The following is a 16,580-nucleotide window of genomic DNA, read 5'->3' as shown; positions in this document are numbered from 1 at the left end:
TCGGACAAGGATACCTGGAGGAGAACACCAAGGAGGAGGAGAACACCAAGGAGCGGCAGACACCGTTACTAGGCCCCAACACAAGTAGTAGGGCAACAAAAGTGTTACAGTTAAAAATACTTAATGAGAGCCAGAAGGTTGAAGCTCAGACAAGGAAACCTGGAGGAGAACACCAAGGAGGAGGAGAACACCATGGAGCGGCAGACACCGTTACTAGACCCCAACCCAAATAGTAGGGCAATTGCAGTGTTACATTTAAAAATACTTAATGAGAGCCAGAAGGTTGAAGCTCGGACAAGGATACCTGGAGGAGAACACCAAGGAGGAGGAGAACACCAAGGAGGGGCAGACACCGTTACTAGGCCCCAACCCAAGTAGTAGGGCAACAAAGGTGTTACAGTTAAAAATACTTAATGAGAGCCAGAAGGTTGAAGCTCAGACAAGGAAAACTGGAGGAGAACACCAAGGAGCGGCAGACACCGTTACTAGGCCCCAACCCAAGTAGTAGGGCAATTGCAGTGTTACATTTAAAAATACTTAATGAGAGCCAGAAGGCTGAAGCTCGGACAAGGATACCTGGAGGAGAACACCAAGGAGGAGGAGAACACCAAGGAGCGGCAGACACCGTTACTAGGCCCCAACCCAAGTAGTAGGGCAACAAAAGTGTTACAGTTAAAAATACTTAATGAGAGCCAGAAGGTTGAAGCTCAGACAAGGAAACCTGGAGGAGAACACCAAGGAGGAGGAGAACACCATGGAGCGGCAGACACCGTTACTAGACCCCAACCCAAATAGTAGGGCAATTGCAGTGTTACATTTAAAAATACTTAATGAGAGCCAGAAGGTTGAAGCTCGGACAAGGATACCTGGAGGAGAACACCAAGGAGGAGGAGAACACCAAGGAGGGGCAGACACCGTTACTAGGCCCCAACCCAAGTAGTAGGGCAACAAAGGTGTTACAGTTAAAAATACTTAATGAGAGCCAGAAGGTTGAAGCTCAGACAAGGAAAACTGGAGGAGAACACCAAGGAGGAGGAGAACACCATGGAGCGGCATACACTGTTACTAGGCCCAAACCCAAATAGTAGGGCAATTGCAGTGTTACATTTAAAAATACTTAATGAGAGCCAGAAGGTTGAAGCTCAGACATGGAAACCTGGAGGAGAACAACAAGGAGGAGGAGAACACCAAGGAGCGGCAGACACCGTTACTAGGCCCCAACCCAAGTAGTAGGGCAACTGCAGTGTTACATTTAAAAATACTTAATGAGAGCCAGAAGGTTGAAGCTCAGACAAGAAAACCTGGAGGAGAACACCAAGGAGCGGCAGACACCGTTACTAGGCCCCAACCCAAGTAGTAGGGCAATTGCAGTGTTACATTTAAAAATACTTAATGACTTAATGAGAGCCAGAAGGTTGAAGCTCAGACAAGGAAACCTGGAGGAGAACACCAAGGAGGAGGAGAACACCAATGAGCGGCAGACACCGTTACTAGGCCCCAACCCAAGTAGTAGGGCAATTGCAGTGTTACATTTAAAAATACTTAATGAGTGCCAGAAGGTTGAACCTCAGACAAGGAAACCTGGAGGAGAACACCAAGGAGGAGGAGAACACCAAGGAGCGGCAGACATTGTTACTAGGCCCCAACCCAAGTAGTAGGGCAACAAAAGTGTTACAGTTAAAAATACCTAATGAGAGTTAGAAGGTTGAAGCTCAGACAAGGAAACCTGGAGGAGAACACCAAGGAGGAGAAGAACACCAAGGAGCGGCAGACACTGTTACTAGGCCCCAACCCAAGTAGTAGGGCAATTGCAGTGTTACATTTAAAAATACTTAATGAGAGCCAGAAGGTTGAAGCTCAGACAAGGAAACCTGGAGGAGAACACCAAGGAGGAGGAGAACACCAAGGATCGGCAGACACCGTTACTAGGCCCCAACCCAAGTAGTAGGGCAACTGCAGTGTTACATTTAAAAATACTTAATGAGAGCCAGAAGGTTGAGCTCAGACAAGGAAACCTAGAGGAGAACACCAAGGAGGAGGAGAACACGAAGGAGCGGCAGACACCGTTACTAGGCCCCAACCCAAGTAGTAGGGCAATTGCAGTGTTACATTTAAAAATACTTAATGAGAGCCAGAAGGCTGAAGCTCGGACAAGGATACCTGGAGGAGAACACCAAGGAGGAGGAGAACACCAAGGAGCGGCAGACACCGTTACTAGGCCCCAACACAAGTAGTAGGGCAACAAAAGTGTTACAGTTAAAAATACTTAATGAGAGCCAGAAGGTTGAAGCTCAGAAAAGGAAACCTGGAGGAGAACACCAAGGAGGAGGAGAACACCATGGAGCGGCAGACACCGTTACTAGACCCCAACCCAAATAGTAGGGCAATTGCAGTGTTACATTTAAAAATACTTAATGAGAGCCAGAAGGTTGAAGCTCGGACAAGGATACCTGGAGGAGAACACCAAGGAGGAGGAGAACACCAAGGAGGGGCAGACACCGTTACTAGGCCCCAACCCAAGTAGTAGGGCAACAAAGGTGTTACAGTTAAAAATACTTAATGAGAGCCAGAAGGTTGAAGCTCAGACAAGGAAAACTGGAGGAGAACACCAAGGAGCGGCAGACACCGTTACTAGGCCCCAACCCAAGTAGTAGGGCAATTGCAGTGTTACATTTAAAAATACTTAATGAGAGCCAGAAGGCTGAAGCTCGGACAAGGATACCTGGAGGAGAACACCAAGGAGGAGGAGAACACCAAGGAGCGGCAGACACCGTTACTAGGCCCCAACCCAAGTAGTAGGGCAACAAAAGTGTTACAGTTAAAAATACTTAATGAGAGCCAGAAGGTTGAAGCTCAGACAAGGAAACCTGGAGGAGAACACCAAGGAGGAGGAGAACACCATGGAGCGGCAGACACCGTTACTAGACCCCAACCCAAATAGTAGGGCAATTGCAGTGTTACATTTAAAAATACTTAATGAGAGCCAGAAGGTTGAAGCTCGGACAAGGATACCTGGAGGAGAACACCAAGGAGGAGGAGAACACCAAGGAGGGGCAGACACCGTTACTAGGCCCCAACCCAAGTAGTAGGGCAACAAAGGTGTTACAGTTAAAAATACTTAATGAGAGCCAGAAGGTTGAAGCTCAGACAAGGAAAACTGGAGGAGAACACCAAGGAGGAGGAGAACACCATGGAGCGGCATACACTGTTACTAGGCCCAAACCCAAATAGTAGGGCAATTGCAGTGTTACATTTAAAAATACTTAATGAGAGCCAGAAGGTTGAAGCTCAGACATGGAAACCTGGAGGAGAACAACAAGGAGGAGGAGAACACCAAGGAGCGGCAGACACCGTTACTAGGCCCCAACCCAAGTAGTAGGGCAACTGCAGTGTTACATTTAAAAATACTTAATGAGAGCCAGAAGGTTGAAGCTCAGACAAGAAAACCTGGAGGAGAACACCAAGGAGCGGCAGGCACCGTTACTAGGCCCCAACCCAAGTAGTAGGGCAATTGCAGTGTTACATTTAAAAATACTTAATGACTTAATGAGAGCCAGAAGGTTGAAGCTCAGACAAGGAAACCTGGAGGAGAACACCAAGGAGGAGGAGAACACCAATGAGCGGCAGACACCGTTACTAGGCCCCAACCCAAGTAGTAGGGCAATTGCAGTGTTACATTTAAAAATACTTAATGAGTGCCAGAAGGTTGAACCTCAGACAAGGAAACCTGGAGGAGAACACCAAGGAGGAGGAGAACACCAAGGAGCGGCAGACACTGTTACTAGGCCCCAACCCAAGTAGTAGGGCAACAAAAGTGTTACAGTTAAAAATACTTAATGAGAGTTAGAAGGTTGAAGCTCAGACAAGAAAACCTGGAGGAGAACACCAAGGAGGAGAAGAACACCAAGGAGCGGCAGACACTGTTACTAGGCCCCAACCCAAGTAGTAGGGCAATTGCAGTGTTACATTTAAAAATACTTAATGAGAGCCAGAAGGTTGAAGCTCAGACAAGGAAACCTGGAGGAGAACACCAAGGAGGAGGAGAACACCAAGGATCGGCAGACACCGTTACTAGGCCCCAACCCAAGTAGTAGGGCAACTGCAGTGTTACATTTAAAAATACTTAATGAGAGCCAGAAGGTTGAGCTCAGACAAGGAAACCTAGAGGAGAACACCAAGGAGGAGGAGAACACGAAGGAGCGGCAGACACCGTTACTAGGCCCCAACCCAAGTAGTAGGGCAATTGCAGTGTTACATTTAAAAATACTTAATGAGAGCCAGAAGGCTGAAGCTCGGACAAGGATACCTGGAGGAGAACACCAAGGAGGAGGAGAACACCAAGGAGCGGCAGACACCGTTACTAGGCCCCAACACAAGTAGTAGGGCAACAAAAGTGTTACAGTTAAAAATACTTAATGAGAGCCAGAAGGTTGAAGCTCAGACAAGGAAACCTGGAGGAGAACACCAAGGAGGAGGAGAACACCATGGAGCGGCAGACACCGTTACTAGACCCCAACCCAAATAGTAGGGCAATTGCAGTGTTACATTTAAAAATACTTAATGAGAGCCAGAAGGTTGAAGCTCGGACAAGGATACCTGGAGGAGAACACCAAGGAGGAGGAGAACACCAAGGAGGGGCAGACACCGTTACTAGGCCCCAACCCAAGTAGTAGGGCAACAAAGGTGTTACAGTTAAAAATACTTAATGAGAGCCAGAAGGTTGAAGCTCAGACAAGGATAACTGGAGGAGAACACCAAGGAGCGGCAGACACCGTTACTAGGCCCCAACCCAAGTAGTAGGGCAATTGCAGTGTTACATTTAAAAATACTTAATGAGAGCCAGAAAGTTGAAGCTCGGACAAGGATACCTGGAGGAGAACACCAAGGAGGAGGAGAACACCAAGGAGGGGCAGACACCGTTACTAGGCCCCAACCCAAGTAGTAGGGCAACAAAGGTGTTACAGTTAAAAATACTTAATGAGAGCCAGAAGGTTGAAGCTCAGACAAGGAAAACTGGAGGAGAACACCAAGGAGGAGGAGAACACCAAGGAGCGGCAGACACCGTTACTAGGCCCCAACCCAAGTAGTAGGGCAACAAAAGTGTTACAGTTAAAAATACTTAATGAGAGCCAGAAGGTTGAAGCTCAGACAAGGAAACCTGGAGGAGAACACCAAGGAGGAGGAGAACACCATGGAGCGGCAGACACCGTTACTAGACCCCAACCCAAATAGTAGGGCAATTGCAGTGTTACATTTAAAAATACTTAATGAGAGCCAGAAAGTTGAAGCTCGGACAAGGATACCTGGAGGAGAACACCAAGGAGGAGGAGAACACCAAGGAGGGGCAGACACCGTTACTAGGCCCCAACCCAAGTAGTAGGGCAACAAAGGTGTTACAGTTAAAAATACTTAATGAGAGCCAGAAGGTTGAAGCTCAGACAAGGAAAACTGGAGGAGAACACCAAGGAGGAGGAGAACACCATGGAGCGGCATACACTGTTACTAGGCCCAAACCCAAATAGTAGGGCAATTGCAGTGTTACATTTAAAAATACTTAATGAGAGCCAGAAGGTTGAAGCTCAGACATGGAAACCTGGAGGAGAACAACAAGGAGGAGGAGAACACCAAGGAGCGGCAGACACCGTTACTAGGCCCCAACCCAAGTAGTAGGGCAACTGCAGTGTTACATTTAAAAATACTTAATGAGAGCCAGAAGGTTGAAGCTCAGACAAGAAAACCTGGAGGAGAACACCAAGGAGCGGCAGACACCGTTACTAGGCCCCAACCCAAGTAGTAGGGCAATTGCAGTGTTACATTTAAAAATACTTAATGACTTAATGAGAGCCAGAAGGTTGAAGCTCAGACAAGGAAACCTGGAGGAGAACACCAAGGAGGAGGAGAACACCAATGAGCGGCAGACACCGTTACTAGGCCCCAACCCAAGTAGTAGGGCAATTGCAGTGTTACATTTAAAAATACTTAATGAGTGCCAGAAGGTTGAACCTCAGACAAGGAAACCTGGAGGAGAACACCAAGGAGGAGGAGAACACCAAGGAGCGGCAGACACTGTTACTAGGCCCCAACCCAAGTAGTAGGGCAACAAAAGTGTTACAGTTAAAAATACTTAATGAGAGTTAGAAGGTTGAAGCTCAGACAAGGAAACCTGGAGGAGAACACCAAGGAGGAGAAGAACACCAAGGAGCGGCAGACACTGTTACTAGGCCCCAACCCAAGTAGTAGGGCAATTGCAGTGTTACATTTAAAAATACTTAATGAGAGCCAGAAGGTTGAAGCTCAGACAAGGAAATCTGAGGGAGAACACCAAGGAGGAGGAGAACACCAAGGAGCGTCAGACACCGTTACTAGGCCTCAACCCAAGTAGTAGGGCAACAAAAGTGTTACAATTAAAAATACTTAATGAGAGCCAGAAGGTTGAAGCTGAGACAAGGAAACCTGGAGGAGAACACCAAGGAGGAAGAGAACACCAAGGAGCGGCAGACACCGTTACTAGGCCCCAACCCAAGTAGTAGGGCAACTGCAGTGTTACATTTAAAAATACTTAATGAGAGCCAGAAGGTTGAAGCTCAGACAAGGAAACCTGGAGGAGAACACCAAGGAGGAGGAGAATACCAAGGAGCGGCAGACACCGTTACTAGGCCCCAACCCAAGTAGTAGGGCAATTGCAGTGTTACATTTAAAAATACTTAATGAGAGCCAGAAGGTTGAAGCTCAGACAAGGAAACCTGGATGAGAACACCAAGGAGGAGGAGAACACCAAGGAGCAGCAGACACCGTTACTAGGCCCCAACCCAAGTAGTAGGGCAAAAAAAGTGTTACAGTTAAAAATACTTAATGAGAGCCAGAAGGTTGAAGCTGAGACAAGGAAACCTGGAGGAGAACACCAAGGAGGAGGAGAACACCAAGGAGCGGCAGACATCGTTACTAGGCCCCATCCCAAGTAGTAGGGCAACTGCAGTGTTACATTTAAAAATACTTAGTGAGAGCCAGAAGGCTGAGCTCAGACAAGGAAACCTGGAGGAGAACACCAAGGAGGAGGAGAATACCAAGGAGCGGCAGACACCGTTACTAGGCCCCAACCGAAGTAGAAGGGCAACAAAAGTGTTACATTTAATAATACTTAATGAGAGCCTGAAGGTTGAAGCTCAGACAAGGAAACCTGGAGGAGAACACCAAGGAGCGGCAGAAACCGTTACTAGGCCCCAACCCAAGTAGTAGGGCAATTGCAGAGTTACATTTAAAAATACTTAATGAGAGCCAGAAGGTTGAAGTTCAGACAAGGAAACCTGGAGGAGAACACCAAGGAGGAGGAGAACACCAAGGAGCGACAGACACCGTTACTAGGCCCCAACCCAAGTAGTAGGGCAACTGCAGTGTTACATTTAAAAATACTTAATGAGAGCCAGAAGGTTGAAGCTCAGACAAGGAAACCTGGAGGAGAACACCAAGGAGGAGGAGAACACCAAGGGGCGGCAGACACCGTTAGTAGGCCCCAACCCAAGTAGTAGGGCAACAAAAGTGTTACAGTTAAAAATACTTAATGAGAGCCAGAAGGTTGAAGCTCAGACAAGGAAACCTGGAGGAGAACACCAAGGAGGAGGAGAACACCAAGGAGCGGCAGACACTGTTACTAGGCCCCAACCCAAGTAGTAGGGCAACTGCAGTGTTACATTTAAAAATACTTAATGAGAGCCAGAAGGTTGAAGCTCAGACAAGGAAATCTGGAGGAGAACACCAAGGAGGAGGAGAACACCAAGGAGCGGCAGACACCGTTACTAGGCCCCAACCCAAGTAGTAGGGTACCAAAAGTGTTACATTTAAAAATACTTAATGAGAGCCTGAAGGTTGAAGCTCAGACAACGAAACCTGGGGGAGAACACCAAGGAGGAGGAGAACACCAAGGAAGGCAGACACCGTTACTAAGCCCCAACCCAAGTAGTAGGGCAATTGCAGTGTTACATTTAAAAATACTTAATGAGAGCCAGAAGGTTGAAGCTCAGACAATGAAACCTGGAGGAGAACACCAAGGAGGAGGAGAACACCAAGGAGCGACAGACACCATTACTAGGCCCCAACCCAAGTAGTAGGGCAACTGCAGTGTTACATTAAAAAATTCTTAATGAGAGCCAGAAGGTTGAAGCTCAGACAAGGAAACCTGGAGGAGAGCACCAAGGAGCGGCAGACACCGTTACTAGGCCCCAGCCCAAGTAGTAGGGCAATTGCAGTGTTACATTTAAAAATACTTAATGAGAGCAAGAAGGTTGAAGCTCGGACAAGGATACCTGGAGGAGAACACCAAGGAGGAGGAGAACACCAAGGAGCGGCAGACACCGTTACTAGGCCCCAACCCATGTAGTAGGGCAACAAAAGTGTTACAGTTAAAAGTACTTAATGAGAGCCAGAAGGTTGAAGATCAGACAAGGAAACCTGGAGGAGAACACCAAGGAGCGGCAGACACCGTTACTAGGCCCCAACCCAAGTAGTAGGGCAATTGCAGTGTTACATTTAAAAATACTTAATGAGAGCCAGAAGGTTGAAGCTCAGACAAGGAAACCTGGAGGAGAACACCAAGGAGGAGGAGAACACCAAGGAGCGGCTGACACTGTTACAAGGCCCCAACCCAAGTAGTAGGGCAACAAAAGTGTTACAGTTAAAAATACTTAATGAGAGTTAGAAGGTTGAAGCTCAGACAAGGAAACCTGGAGGAGAACACCAAGGAGGAGGAGAACACCAAGGAGCGGCAGACACTGTTACTAGGCCCCAACCCAAGTAGTAGGGCAATTGCAGTGTTACATTTAAAAATACTTAATGAGAGCCAGAAGGTTGAAGCTCAGACAAGGAAATCAGAGGGAGAACACCAAGGAGGAGGAGAACACCAAGGAGCGGCAGACACCGTTACTAGGCCTCAACCCAAGTAGTAGGGCAACAAAAGTGTTACAATTAAAAATACTTAATGAGAGCCAGAAGGTTGAAGCTCAGACAAGGAAACCTAGAGGAGAACACCAAGGAGGAGGAGAACACCAAGGAACGGCATACACCGTTACTAGGCCCCAACCCAAGTAGTAGGGCAACTGCAGTGTTACATTTAAAAATACTTAATGAGAGCCAGAAGGTTGAGCTCAGACAAGGAAACCTAGAGGAGAATACCAAGGAGGAGGAGAACACCAAGGAGCGACAGACACCGTTACTAGGCCCCAACCCAAGTAGTAGGGCAATTGCAGTGTTACATTTAAAAATACTTAATGAGAGCCAGAAGGTTGAAGCTCAGACAAGGAAATCAGAGGGAGAACACCAAGGAGGAGGAGAACACCAAGGAGCGGCAGACACCGTTACTAGGCCTCAACCCAAGTAGTAGGGCAACAAAAGTGTTACAATTAAAAATACTTAATGAGAGCCAGAAGGTTGAAGCTCAGACAAGGAAACCTAGAGGAGAACACCAAGTAGGAGGAGAACACCAAGGAATGGCAGACACCGTTACTAGGCCCCAACCCAAGTAGTAGGGCAACTGCAGTGTTACATTTAAAAATACTTAATGAGAGCCAGAAGGTTGAGCTCAGACAAGGAAACCTAGAGGAGAACACCAAGGAGGAGGAGAATACCAAGGAGCGGCAGACACCGTTACTAGGCCCCAACCCAAGTAGTAGGGCAATTGCAGTGTTACATTTAAAAATACTTAATGAGAGCCAGAAGGTTGAAGCTCAGACAAGGAAACCTGGAGGAGAACACCAAGGAGGAGGAGAACACCAAGGAACGGCAGACACCGTTACTAGGCCCCAACCCAAGTAGTAGGGCAACTGCAGTGTTACATTTAAAAATACTTAATGAGAGCCAGAAGGTTGAAGCTCAGACAAGGAAACCTGGAGAAGAACACCAAGGAGGAGGAGAACACCAAGGAGCGGCAGACACTGTTACTAGGCCCCAACCCAAGTGTTAGGGCAAAAAAAGTGTTACAGTTAAAAATGCTTAATGAGAGCCAGAAGGTTGAAGCTGAGACAAGGAAACCTGGAGGAGAACACCAAGGAGCAGGAGAACACCAAGGAACGGCAGACACCGTTACTAGGCCCCAACCCATGTAGTAGGGCAACTGCAGTGTTACATTTAAAAATACTTAATGAGAGCCAGAAGGTTGAGCTCAGACAAGGAAACCTAGAGGAGAACACCAAGGAGGAGGAGAACACCAAGGAGCGACAGACACCGTTACTAGGCCCCAACCCAAGTAGTAGGGCAACTGCAGTGTTACATTTAAAAATACTTAATGAGAGCCAGAAGATTGAAGCTCAGACAAGGAAACCTGGAGGAGAACACCAAGGAGGAGGAGAATACCAAGGAGCGGCAGACACCGTTACTAGGCCCCAACCCATGTAGTAGGGCAATTGCAGTGTTACATTTAAAAATACTTAATGAGAGCCAGAAGGTTGAAGCTCAGACAAGGAAACCTGGAGGAGAACACCAAGGAGCGGCAGACACCGTTACTAGGCCCCAACCCAAGTAGTAGGGCAATTGCAGTGTTACATTTAAAAATACTTAATGAGAGCCAGAAGGTTGTAGCTCAGACAAGGAAACATGGAGGAGAACACCAAGGAGAAGGAGAACACCAAGGGGCGGCAGACACCGTTACTAGGCCCCAACCCATGTAGTAGGGCAACAAAAGTGTTACAGTTAAAAATACTTAATGAGAGCCAGAAGGTTGAAGCTCAGACAAGGAAACCTGGAGGAGAACACCAAGGAGGAGGAGAACACCAAGGAGCAGCAGACACCGTTACTAGGCCCCAACCCAAGTAGTAGGGCAAAAAAAGTGTTACAGTTAAAAATACTTAATGAGAGCCAGAAGGTTGAAGCTCAGACAAGGAAACCTGGAGGAGAACACCAAGGAGGAGGAGAACACCAAGGAGCGGCAGACATCGTTACTAGGCCCCATCCCAAGTAGTAGGGCAACTGCAGTGTTACATTTAAAAATACTTAATGAGAGCCAGAAGGCTGAGCTCAGACAAGGAAACCTGGAGGAGAACACCAAGGAGGAGGAGAACACCAAGGAGCGGCAGACACTGTTACTAGGCCCCAACCCAAGTAGTAGGGCAACTGCAGTGTTACATTTAAAAATACTTAATGAGAGCCAGAAGGTTGAAGCTCAGACAAGGAAACCTGGAGAAGAACACCAAGGAGGAGGAGAACACCAAGGAGCGGCAGACACTGTTACTAGGCCCCAACCCAAGTGTTAGGGCAAAAAAAGTGTTACAGTTAAAAATGCTTAATGAGAGCCAGAAGGTTGAAGCTGAGACAAGGAAACCTGGAGGAGAACACCAAGGAGCAGGAGAACACCAAGGAACGTCAGACACCGTTCCTAGGCCCCAACCCAAGTAGTAGGGCAATTGCAGAGTTACATTTAAAAATACTTAATGAGAGCCAGAAGGTTGAGCTCAGACAAGGAAACCTAGAGGAGAACACCAAGGAGGAGGAGAACACCAAGGAGTGACAGACACCGTTACTAGGCTCCAACCCAAGTAGTAGGGCAACTGCAGTGTTACATTTAAAAATACTTAATGAGAGGCAGAAGGTTGAAGCTCAGACAAGGAAACCTGGAGGAGAACACCAAGGAGGAGGAGAACACCAAGGAGCGGCAGACACCGTTACTAGGCCCCAACCCAAGTAGTAGGGCAATTGCAGTGTTACATTTAAAAATACTTAATGAGAGCCAGAAGGTTGAAGCTCAGACAAGGAAACCTGGAGGAGAACACCAAGGAGGAGGAGAATACCAAGGAGCGGCAGACACCGTTACTAGGCCCCAACCCAAGTAGTAGGGCAATTGCAGTGTTACATTTAAAAATACTTAATGAGAGCCAGAAGGTTGAAGCTCAGACAAGGAAACCTGGAGGAGAACACCAAGGAGGAGGAGAACACCAAGGAACGGCAGACACCGTTACTAGGCCCCAACCCAAGTAGTAGGGCAACTGCAGTGTTACATTTAAAAATACTTAATGAGAGCCAGAAGATTGAAGCTCAGACAAGGAAACCTGGAGGAGAACACCAAGGAGCGGCAGACACCGTTACTAGGCCCCAACCCAAGTAGTAGGGCAATTGCAGTGTTACATTTAAAAATACTTAATGAGAGCCAGAAGGTTGTAGCTCAGACAAGGAAACATGGAGGAAAACACCAAGTAGGAGGAGAACACCAAGGGGCGGCAGACACCGTTACTAGGCCCCAACCCAAGTAGTAGGGCAACAAAAGTGTTACAGTTAAAAATACTTAATGAGAGCCAGAAGGTTGAAGCTCAGACAAGGAAACCTGGAGGAGAACACCAAGGAGGAGGAGAACACCAAGGAGCAGCAGACACCGTTACTAGGCCCCAACCCAAGTAGTAGGGCAAAAAAAGTGTTACAGTTAAAAATACTTAATGAGAGCCAGAAGGTTGAAGCTGAGACAAGGAAACCTGGAGGAGAACACCAAGGAGCAGGAGAACACCAAGGAACGGCAGACACCGTTACTAGGCCCCAACCCAAGTAGTAGGGCAACTGCAGTGTTACATTTAAAAATACTTAATGGGAGCCAGAAGGTTGAGCTCAGACAAGGAAACCTAGAGGAGAACACCAAGGAGGAGGAGAACACCAAGGAGCGACAGACACCGTTACTAGGCCCCAACCCAAGTAGTAGGGCAACTGCAGTGTAACATTTAAAAATACTTAATGAGAGCCAGAAGGTTGAAGCTCAGACAAGGAAACCTGGAGGAGAACACCAAGGAGCGGCAGACACCGTTACTAGGCCCCAACCCAAGTAGTAGGGCAATTGCAGTGTTACATTTAAAAATACTTAATGAGAGCCAGAAGGCTGAAGCTCGGACAAGGATACCTGGAGGAGAACACCAAGGAGGAGGAGAACACCAAGGAGCGGCAGACACCGTTACTAGGCCCCAACCCAAGTAGTAGGGCAAAAAAAGTGTTACAGTTAAAAATACTTAATGAGAGCCAGAAGGTTGAAGCTCAGACAAGGAAACCTGGAGGAGAACACCAAGGAGGAGGAGAACACCAAGGAGCGGCAGACACCGTTACTAGGCCCCAACCCAAGTAGTAGGGCAACAAAAGTGTTACAGTTAAAAATACTTAATGAGAGCCAGAAGGTTGAAGCTCAGACAAGGAAACCTGGAGGAGAACACCAAGGAGGAGGAGAACACCATGGAGCGGCAGACACCGTTACTAGGCCCAAACCCAAATAGTAGGGCAATTGCAGTGTTACATTTAAAAATACTTGATGAGAGCCAGAAGGTTGAAGCTCAGACAAGAAAACCTGGAGGAGAACACCAAGGAGCGGCAGACACCGTTACTAGGCCCCAACCCGAGTAGTAGGACAATTGCAGTGTTACATTTAAAAATACTTAATGAGAGCCAGAAGGTTGAAGCTCAGACAAGGAAACCTGGAGGAGAACACCAAGGAGGAGGAGAACACCAATGAGCGGCAGACACCGTTACTAGGCCCCAACCCAAGTAGTAGGGCAATTGCAGTGTTACATTTAAAAATACTTAATGAGTGCCAGAAGGTTGAAACTCAGACAAGGAAACCTGGAGGAGAACACCAAGGAGGAGGAGAACACCAAGGAGCAGCATACACTGTTACTAGGCCCCAACCCAAGTAGTAGGGCAACAAAAGTGTTACAGTTAAAAATACTTAATGAGAGTTAGAAGGTTGAAGCTCAGACAAGGAAACCTGGAGGAGAACACCAAGGAGGAGGAGAACACCAAGGAGCGGCAGACACTGTTACTAGGCCCCAACCCATGTAGTAGGGCAATTGCAGTGTTACATTTAAAAATACTTAATGAGAGCCAGAAGGTTGAAGCTCAGACAAGGAAATCTGAGGGAGAACACCAAGGAGGAGGAGAACACCAAGGAACGGAAGACACCGTTACTAGGCCTCAACCCAAGTAGTAGGGCAACAAAAGTGTTACAATTAAAAATACTTAATGAGAGCCAGAAGGTTGAAGCTGAGACAAGGAAACCTGGAGGAGAACACCAAGGAGGAAGAGAACACCAAGGAGCGGCAGACACCGTTACTAGGCCCCAACCCAAGTAGTAGGGCAACTGCAGTGTTACATTTAAAAATACTTAATGAGAGCCAGAAGGTTGAAGCTCAGACAAGGAAACCTGGAGGAGAACACCAAGGAGGAGGAGAATACCAAGGAGCGGCAGACACCGTTACTAGGCCCCAACCCAAGTAGTAGGGCAATTGCAGTGTTACATTTAAAAATACTTAATGAGAGCCAGAAGGTTGAAGCTCAGACAAGGAAACCTGGAGGAGAACACCAAGGAGGAGGAGAACACCAAGGAACGGAAGACACCGTTACTAGGCCCCAACCCAAGTAGTAGGGCAACTGCAGTGTTACATTTAAAAATACTTAATTAGAGCCAGAAGGTTGAAGCTCAGACAAGGAAACCTGGAGGAGAACACCAAGGAGCAGCAGACACCGTTACTAGGCCCCAACCCAAGTAGTAGGGCAATTGCAGTGTTACATTTAAAAATACTTAATGAGAGCCAGAAGGTTGTAGCTCAGACAAGGAAACATGGAGGAGAACACCAAGGAGCAGCAGACACCGTTACTAGGCCCCAACCCAAGTAGTAGGGCAAAAAAAGTGTTACAGTTAAAAATACTTAATGAGAGCCAGAAGGTTGAAGCTGAGACAAGGAAACCTGGAGGAGAACACCAAGGAGGAGGAGAACACCAAGGAGCGGCAGACATCGTTACTAGGCCCCATCCCAAGTAGTAGGGCAACTGCAGTGTTACATTTAAAAATACTTAATGAGAGCCAGAAGGCTGAGCTCAGACAAGGAAACCTGGAGGAGAACACCAAGGAGGAGGAGAATACCAAGGAGCGGCAGACACCGTTACTAGGCCCCAACCGAAGTAGAAGGGCAACAAAAGTGTTACATTTAATAATACTTAATGAGAGCCTGAAGGTTGAAGCTCAGACAAGGAAACCTGGAGGAGAACACCAAGGAGCGGCAGACACCGTTACTAGGCCCCAACCCAAGTAGTAGGGCAATTGCAGAGTTACATTTAAAAATACTTAATGAGAGCCAGAAGGTTAAAGTTCAGACAAGGAAACCTGGAGGAGAACACCAAGGAGGAGGAGAACACCAAGGAGCGACAGACGCCGTTACTAGGCCCCAACCCAAGTAGTAGGGCAACTGCAGTGTTACATTTAAAAATACTTAATGACAGCCAGAAGGTTGAAGCTCAGACAAGGAAACCTGGAGGAGAACACCAAGGAGGAAGAGAACACCAAGGGGCGGCAGACACCGTTACTAGGCCCCAACCCAAGTAGTAGGGCAACAAAAGTGTTACAGTTAAAAATACTTAATGAGAGCTAGAAGGTTGAAGCTCAGACAAGGAAACCTGGAGGAGAACACCAAGGAGCGGCAGACACCGTTACTAGGCCCCAACCCAAGTAGTAGGGCAATTGCAGTGTTACATTTAAAAATACTTAATGAGAGCCAGAAGGTTGAAGCTCAGACAAGGAAACCTGGAGGAGCACACCAAGGAGGAGGAGAACACCAAGGAGCGGCAGACATCGTTACTAGGCCCCATCCCAAGTTGTAGGGCAACTGCAGTGTTACATTTAAAAATACTTAATGAGAGCCGGAAGGCTGAGCTCAGACAAGGAAACCTGGAGGAGAACACCAAGGAGGAGGAGAATACCAAGGAGCGGCAGACACCGTTACTAGGCCCCAACTGAAGTAGAAGGGCAACAAAAGTGATACATTTAATAATACTTAATGAGAGCCTGAAGGTTGAAGCTCAGACAAGGAAACCTGGAGGAGAACACCAAGGAGCGGCAGACACCGTTACTAGGCCCCAACCCAAGTAGTAGGGCAATTGCAGAGTTACATTTAAAAATACTTAATGAGAGCCAGAAGGTTGAAGTTCAGACAAGGAAACCTGGAGGAGAACACCAAGGAAGAGGAGAACACCAAGGAGCGACAGACACCGTTACTAGGCCCCAACCCAAGTAGTAGGGCAACTGCAGTGTTACAATTAAAAATACTTAATGAGAGCCAGAAGGTTGAAGCTCAGACAAGGAAACCTGGAGGAGAACACCAAGGAGGAGGAGAACACCAAGGGGCGGCAGACACCGTTACTAGGCCCCAACCCAAGTAGTAGGGCAACAAAAGTGTTACAGTTAAAAATACTTAATGAGAGCCAGAAGGTTGAAGCTCAGACAAGGAAACCTGGAGGAGAACACCAAGGAGCGGCAGACACCGTTACTAGGCCCCAACCCAAGTAGTAGGGCAATTGCAGTGTTACATTTAAAAATACTTAATGAGAGCCAGAAGGTTGAAGCTCAGACAAGGAAACCTGGAGGAGCACACCAAGGAGGAGGAGAACACCAAGGAGCGGCAGACATCGTTACTAGGCCCCATCCCAAGTTGTAGGGCAACTGCAGTGTTACATTTAAAAATACTTAATGAGAGCCGGAAGGCTGAGCTCAGACAAGGAAACCTGGAGGAGAACACCAAGGAGGAGGAGAATAACAAGGAGCGGCAGACACCGTTACTAGGCCCCAACTGAAGTAGAAG

This window comes from Ranitomeya variabilis, chromosome 5 (genome assembly GCF_051348905.1).
Source record: "Ranitomeya variabilis isolate aRanVar5 chromosome 5, aRanVar5.hap1, whole genome shotgun sequence".
NCBI lineage: Eukaryota > Metazoa > Chordata > Amphibia > Anura > Dendrobatidae > Ranitomeya > Ranitomeya variabilis.
This window is presented reverse-complemented; position numbering follows the sequence as displayed.